Source organism: Trichosurus vulpecula, chromosome 1 (assembly GCF_011100635.1).
Source record: "Trichosurus vulpecula isolate mTriVul1 chromosome 1, mTriVul1.pri, whole genome shotgun sequence".
NCBI lineage: Eukaryota > Metazoa > Chordata > Mammalia > Diprotodontia > Phalangeridae > Trichosurus > Trichosurus vulpecula.
Window position 1 is genome coordinate 97712670 of NC_050573.1, and position 8330 is coordinate 97720999.

The following is an 8330-nucleotide window of genomic DNA, read 5'->3' on the forward strand; positions in this document are numbered from 1 at the left end:
ATTACATTTCCTCTTCTATTAATCTAGATAATTTATATTTTTGTAAATATTCATCCATTTTGCTTAAACTGCCATATTTTTGGCATACATTGGGCAAATTATCTCCTATTTATTGTTTTAATTTTCTCTCCACTGATGGCAAATTCATCCATTTCATTGTTTATACTGGTAATTTGGTTTTACTCATTCTTTTTTTTTTTTTAAATCAAATCAGCCAAAGATTTGTCTGATCTATTGATTTTTTCCACAAAACTAGCTCTTAGTTTTATTTATTAATTCAATAGTTTTCTTAATTTCAATTGTATTAATTTCTCTTTTAATTTTCAGAACTTCTAATATGGTATTTAATTGGAGATTTTTAATTTGTTCTTTTTCTACCTTTTTTTTAGTTTCCTGTCCCAATTCTTGATCCCTTCTTTCTCTATTTTAATCATGTATGCATTTAGAGATATAAAATTTTCCCTAAGAACTGCTTTGGCTGTATCCCATAAATATTATTATGTCATCTCATTATTGTTATTTTCTTTGATGAAATTATTGATTGTTTCTTTGATTTATTGTTTGACCCACTTATTCTTTAGGATTAGCTTACTTAGTTTCCAATTAATTTTTAGTCTATCTTTCCATGGCCCTTTATTACACAAATTTTATTGCATTATGATCTGAAAAAGATGCACTTAATATTTATGCCTCTTTGCATTGGATTGTGAGGTTTTTATGCCCAAATACATGGTCAGTTTTTGTGTAGGGGCCTTGTACTACTGAGAACAAAGTATATTTTTTCTATCCACATTCAATTTTCTCCAGAGGTCTACAGTATCTAACTCTTCTAAAGTTTTGTTCACCTCCTTAACTTATTTCTTGTTTATTTTGTGGTTAGATTTATCTTATTTTGAGAGGGGGAGGTTGAGGTCACCCACCAGTATAGTTTTGCTGTCTATTTCTTCCTGTCACTCACTTAATTTCTCCTCTAAGAATATGAAAGATATATCACTTGGTGAATATATGTTTAGTATTGATATTACTTAATTGTCTATGATACCTTTTAGCTAGATGTAGTTTCCTTCCTTACCTTTTTTAATTAGATTTATTTTTGCTTTTGCTTTGTCTGAGATAAGAATTGCTATGCTTGCTTTTTTTTTTACTTCAGTTGAAGCATAACATATTCTGCTCCAGTGTATCAATAAGGCAAGATTCACGATGTCAATAGTGACCATGAATATGTCTGTATAGTTCAGAATCACAAAATATAAGAAACTCTCTATATAGAAGGCAGAAGAAGTAAAACATTTATTCAGACACCAGAGGATCAATTCCCAAAACCAATAATTCCAATTCAACATAGCAACAATTGTATCCCAAAACCAGTAAGTCCACTTCAGTGTAACAGTAAGGAAATTAAAGCACAATATCGCAGCAAGGAGCCAAGCCATCCTATAACCTTCCCTTCTGCTGGGGCCTTCCCCTAAATATTCACTTACAAATCCTAACTGTCTGCTTGTCTGCATCCTCTCCTCCCACAGTTCTGAAAGCCCTTGCAGTTCTCAGAGCCCCTCCAGTTCTCTCTGTCTCTCCATCTCTTCCAGTTCTCCATATCTCTGGCAATTCTCTCTTCTTCTCCCAGTTCTGTCTTCTTTGCAATTCTCTCTACTCTGAGATTAATGGCTACCCATGGGGTACATATACCCCATCTAGAGTCCTGGGGCTTAGCACCTACTTAGCAAAGGGTGTGGGCCAGAAATTAGCATCGAGTAGCAAAAGGGTGTGGGCCTGCCTACAAGCAAACCTCTCCTAATCAAGCTTCCTTTAACTAGCTCCACCTGAGGCCTATTGAATGGGTAAGGAAGATCTTTGATCACATGAGCACCACATTCAGCCTTTCACTTTTACTCTGTGTGTATCTCTCTGCTTCATATATGTTTCTTGTAAACATCATATTGTAGGATTCTGATTTTTTTTGGTATGGTTTTTTTTTGTCATGTTAATGATAGAAGAAACACAGACATACTGGATCCATAATTTTAACTGACACTTTGACATTCTCCTATCATATTTTATTTACAATCTATCCACTTAAGAAATTCCTTTCTCATACTATGGTTAACACATATGGAAACCATAATTTTGGCCAACGTAGGCATCCTGAGCCAGGAAAGGAGGGCGGGGTGAGAGGGAATGGCTCTGAAGATTTAAAATTCCCTTTGTCTGTCCATCCTTGGGTTCATTGTCTACAATGAGCTCTCATGCATATCTCTATATGCATGTTTCACAAGCTTTGAGAAAAATAAACACACACAGACTAATTTTGTTTGTCTTTCTTACGAAGAACTCAGTAATGGTTGATATTCAGTATCCTCAGACCCAAAGTTAATGGTAGCCAAGTTAAGCATTTGTTCAATGAATTCCCTGGAGAAGATAGAGTTTAAATTTACTCCTTCAAGCCTCACAATCTCCAGCTCCTTGTTCTTGCCCATATTTATTCAAATAGCAAATAGTTGAGGAGCATCTCCAGCTCACCCCTGAGCCCTCAGCCTTAGGCCACTACTGGACACAGAAGACTGAGTCTTAGCCAGTGGTTGAGGACCTCAGCTGGTTGGGATAAACTAGAGATGAGGCTGAAAATGGCTGTCTGAGCCAGAAGCCAAGAGAATCAAACCCAGAGGGAGACACAGAAAAGAGTGAAGGACTTTTTGACTGGGAAAAGGCAAGGTGACCTTTGGATCTTTCTTTCTATAGTACTATATTTTATTTAAGAATTCTCTTCTTAAGTGGCAATCTCAAAAGCTCCATTTAGCTGGTTTGTGACCCCTAAGCAGGGGATCTTTTGTTATTTGGTCATAAACTTATTTGGGGCTTTGAGGATGCAAACCCTACTGATCTGAACCCAATTGCTGCTGCCAGGGTTTTCTAGTTCTCCCTACATTTTTGTAGAAGTTGGGGGTTTTTCCCCACACACACAATAGCTTGGTGTTTTATGGCTTAACAAACACTGGGATATGTCTGTTTCTTTCAGGGGTCTTGTCCTATCAATCTATTGTTCGTGTTACTTACAAGTGACTTTCGTAGCTTTTAGAAGCATCATGTTTCCTTGTGACAAGCATACTTTACCGCCTCTTTTGGTCATCACTTCTGTTGAGGTCTTGCACCTATTGTCACCCCCACCCACCTTGTGATTTTGTCTGGTTCTGTAATAGTACTGTGATTTCTTTTTCTTTTTTTGGCGTAGCTTTAAATGTCAGAAAGAGGAACTTAGCTTCATAGCCTAGGCAACTCCGACAGGGGGTAAGGGGAGGCCAGGATAAGGAACAGCCAAGGTCTAGGGGGACTTGACAACATTGGCCAGAAAGGCACTGTTGGATAGGCATCAAACAAAAGACTAAATCATTGATTTGAACTCACAATGTTAGATAAAGTGTTCAAGCAACCTTCAGGTGATCAAGCAGTTTCTGTTTCTCCCATTGTAGGACTTGAATCTGGGCTCTTCCTGACTTGATTCAGCTCTGGAGCCCTGAAATTTCTCCAGCCATCAGCAGAGCTGCCTGGAAACTTCCTTGGGCCTGTTGCAGACTCTGTGGCAACAAGATCCCAAACCAGGTGAGGGGATCCCACTCAGGAGATACCACAGTAGCAGGAGTTGGTAGGGTAGGCTGCAAAAGAGAACCATGAGGCTGTGGCCACCTCCAAAGCACTGGAGGAAACAAAGACTAAGACTCTGACTCTCCATAATCAATCACACCTTGGGTCTCCTTGGGTGTCAAGTAATCCTGGGCCCCAGGTCCAGTGAAATCACCTGTAACTCAGGCAGATCAGGCTCAGACTTATTGGTGCATACCCAGGAAAGGGAAGCCATAGAGGACCTATACTGAAAGGGGCTGACAGCCTTGGCACCCATGGTATAGCAAATCTTGGAGAGGGAGAACCAGCCTTTCAGGAGGGCTGGGATCAGGGTTAGGGTCAAGGTTGGGGGAGGGGGCACAGGATCAGGGGGTTAGGGCCAAGAGGGGGGAAAGGGGAGGTGGCAGGGTCAGGGCCAAGGTCTGGAACAAACCTCCTCTCCCCCCTCCCCATGTCCCGACCCTTCAATCTCTCCATCATGGCCTGTGCAGCACCTCCCGCCACTCAGGCATTCAGCGCACCCACTTTCCTTTCAGCTGTTCAAGCTCCAAGAGCAGCTTCAGGAGGCACACATTGATGGGAGTCTGATTTTTAATCCACTGTGTTATCTGCTTCCATTTTATGGGAGAGTTTCCCCCATTTACATTCACAGTTCTGATTACTATGTATTTCACTCCATCCTATTTTATACTTCCTGTTTATACTTTTCTCTCTCCTTTCACCCTGTCCCTCCTCACCGGTGTTTTGCTTCTGACTATCACTTCCTTCAATCTTCCCTTCCTTATACCAGACACCCTCCCTTTTCTTTCCATTTTCCCCTCTTACTTCTGCCCTCCTTTCTATCTACCTCACTCCCTTTTCTTTCCCCTCCTACTTCTCTATAGGGTAAGATAAATTTCTGTATCCAACTAAGTGTGTATGTATTCCTTCTTGGGCTAAATCTGATGAGTGATATTCAAACAATACACATGCTCTTCCTTTCTTTCCCTCTACAATATAGGTCTTTTGTGCCTCTTCATGTGATGTAATTTACCCTATTCTGCCTCTTCCTTTCCTCTTCTCCTGTTGCAATCATTTTTTCACCCTTTATTTTTGTTGTATCATCATGTCAAAGTTGACTTATCCTCTACCTAGTATACTCCTTCAAACTGCCCTAATAGAGATATAGTTCTCAAGAATTATAAGTATCATCTTCCCATGTAGGGATGTAAACAATTTAGCTTTATTGAATAACATTTTTTTTCTTTCCTGTTTACCTTTTTATGATCCTCTAGAATCTTCTACTTGAAGATGGAATTTTCTGTTTTGCTCTGGTCTTTTCATCAGGAAAGTTTGAAATCCCCTATTTGATTGAATATCTATCTTTTCCCCTAAAAGATTATGCTCAATTTTGCTGGGTAGTTGATGCTTGGTTTTAATCCAGGCTTCTTCTAGAATATCCTATTCCAAGCCCTCTGATTCTTTATGGTAGAAGGTGCTAACTCCTGTGGAATCCTGACTGTGACTCCTTGATATCTGAATTGTTTCTATCTAGTCACTTGCAGTAGTTTCTCCTTCATCTGATAATTCTTGAATTTGGCTACAATATTCCTTGGAGTTTTTATTTTCAGATCTATTTCAGGAGATGATCAGAGAATTCTTTCAATTTCTATTTTACCCTCTGATTCTAGGATATCAGGGCTATTTTCCTTGATAATTTCTTGAAAGATTCTCTCCAGGCTGTTATTTTTTTATTTATGGCTTTCAAGTAGTCCAATAATTCTTCAATTTTCTCTCCTGGATCTGTTTTCTTGGTCAATTATTTTCCAGTGAGGTATTTTACATTTTCACCTATTTTTTCATTCTTTTGATTTTGTTGGACTGATTCTTGAAGTCTCATAGAGTGATTAGTTTCCACTTGCCTAATTATACTTTTTTAAAAAAATACTTTCTTCAGTTAGCCTTTAATTCTACATTTTAAGGAGTTGTTTTCTTCAAAGGATTATTTTCCCCCCATTTGGCCAATTGTATTTTTCAAGCAATTGTTTTCTTCAGTCAGTTTTTGTCCTTCCTTTCCAAGCTGTTAACTCTCTCTTGCATATCTCACATTTCTTTTCCCAATTTTTCTTCTACCTCTCTTATTTGACTTTTAAAATCTTTCTTGAGCTCTTCCAAGAAGGGTTTTTGGGCTTGAGACCAACTCATACGCCCCTTTCAAGTTTCACATATAGACATTTGGGCATTGTTGTCCTCTTCTGAATTTGTATTTTGATTTTCCCTGTCTCCATAGGAGCTTTCTATGGTCAGGACTGTTTTCCATTTCTTGCTCATTTTTTAGTCTATTTCATGGCTTTTAAAATTGAGCTCTGCTCCAGAGGCACAGGGATACTGTTTCATGCTTCTTGCACTGGGGGCCAATGGCCTAGTCACTAGCTTTCTGTTCTGGGGCCTCAGGGGCTGGCAATTTGACCACTGCTTTAGTGTGGCCTGGCCTAGTTGTGCTCTGGTTTCTGGGGCTAGCAATTTGCCTTCCATGCTGGGGCTGGGTTCTCACAGCTGACCTGCTGTACCACTGGCTTGCTGAACCAGGACCAAGGGGCATGGGTTGCTGATCTGTGTTGTGATTACAAGCCTCTCGCTAGCTTGCCTGGACACAATCTGCAATGTGTTGAGCCCACCTTTACCCAAGTGAGACAGACCTTTCCTAAAGTCCCTCTAAGTTGTCATATGCTGGAAAATTATTTCACTTTGTCTTTTTGTAGTTTCTGTCACTCCAGAATCCATTTAGAGTCTTGATTTAGTGTTGTTTCTGAGGGAAACTGAGGAGAACTCAGGCAACTTCCTGGCTTCTCTCTGCCATCTTGGCTCCACCTGTGGCATAAAAGAAATATTACAAAGAAACAATCCTCTAGACTTAGTGACTGACTGATTGAAGAAGACGATGATGACTAACATTTTAAGCCTCAATTACTGGAAAATTATACCACCATCAACCTGAATCATCAGGAGAAACTAGGTTTGAGGAAAAATCATTGAGTTTTGTTTCATATGCCAAAAGTGCTATTGGGACATATGAATGGAGATGTCCAAGAGGCAGATGGATATGTGAAATTTGAATTAAGACTAGAGTTGTAGATTTAAAAGCTACCTAAATAAAGGAGATAGATGAAATCAGAGGAATGAAAAACAAAAACAGGAAAAGACAAAGGATACAGAAAATAATAGAGGGCTGAGAACACAACCTTGGAGAATTTCTAATTTTTTGGAATCAGGAAAAGATGATAGAGGGGAATAAGTCAAGGAGGTAGGACTAGAATGAGATTGCATAGTGTTAAGTATGCCAAATATGGAGAGACTTTGAAAAAAATGATAAAGCACTAAAAATTCAAGATGAATAAAATAAAAAATTAAGTTTCTCTTTCTTTGAGGGCCTAATTATAGATTTTCAGGAGGCCCAAGAGAAAAGTACCAGAAGGGAAATTCACGTTATGTTGGATATCTAACTGCCTATAAGTACAACCATTGCTCACACTCCCCACTCTTGATGAATTCCACAGTGTCTTGTCCATATGTTAGAAATTCAGGAGTCCTAAAAAGAAACTGAAAAAATATCTGGACTTTTGAGATCATGTTCTCCCAATGTAACCACCTCCACAAGTAGCTATGTATAGAAAGCGTGTATGTGTGTGTGTGTGTGTATGTGTGCATATAGATACAGATACACACACATACAGTGTGTGTATGTGTTCATATATATACACACATATACATGTATGTGTGTGTATATGTATATATACACATATATACATGTATATGTGTATATACATATATACATATACATATACATATACATACATACATACAAACATATGGTTATGCTGAAATCTTTGTGACCTATTGTGGGGTTTTCTTGGCAAAGATATTGAAGTGGTTTGCTATTTCTTTCTCCAGCTCACTTAACAGATGAGAAAATTGAGGCAAACAGGGTTAAGTGATGTGTGTCTATGTGTGTGTGTATACACATACATATATAATATTATACACACATACATATACTCAGATATATTGACTCTACTTCTTTCTTTAGAATGGCTCAGTTTCCACCCTTGTACATTTTCCTTTCCACAGTTTGCCCACAATAGCCTTTTATAAATGGGAACAAAGCCTAACTAGTCATCAAGACCTTAGCTTCAGTATAAGATTGGCCACAGATCTCCTGCTTGTGATCTTGGTTAAGTGATTAAGGCTCTAAGCTTGGGCTTACTTTAATCATCACAAGCTCATATGAGAATGTGGACAAAGGCACAAAACAGAATTCATCATCTTTTTCACAAACCAGCCCCACCCTAACCCACCTTATGAACTTCACTGCTGCTATCAAGGGCATAGCCATCCTCCAAGGAATTCATACTCGCAACATCACTGTCATCCTTGACTCTTTACCTTCACTCATTCTACTCAGCCAATCCCTCATCAAACCTAGTTTCTCATATACATCCACTGCTTTCCACTCTCATAACTACCACCCAAATTTGGGGCCCTTACCATCTCCCACCTGTACTTTTTCAAATAACCCCCTAATTATTCTCCTTACTTCAAGTTTCTCCCCAGTCTAATCCATCCACTACTCACCAAAATGAATTTCTTAAAGTGCAGGTTGATATATGTTACCTTCTCCCTCTTAATAAGCTCAAGAGCTCTCTATTTACTTCCAATATAAAATATAAATACATCTA

General features: G+C 38.8%; 1 pseudogene; it reads right to left on the minus strand.

The window, feature by feature from the left end:
• Window positions 1–3416: 3416 nt before the first annotated feature.
• LOC118834074 lies at window positions 3417–8003 on the minus strand (annotated as a pseudogene).
• Window positions 8004–8330: the final 327 nt, after the last annotated feature.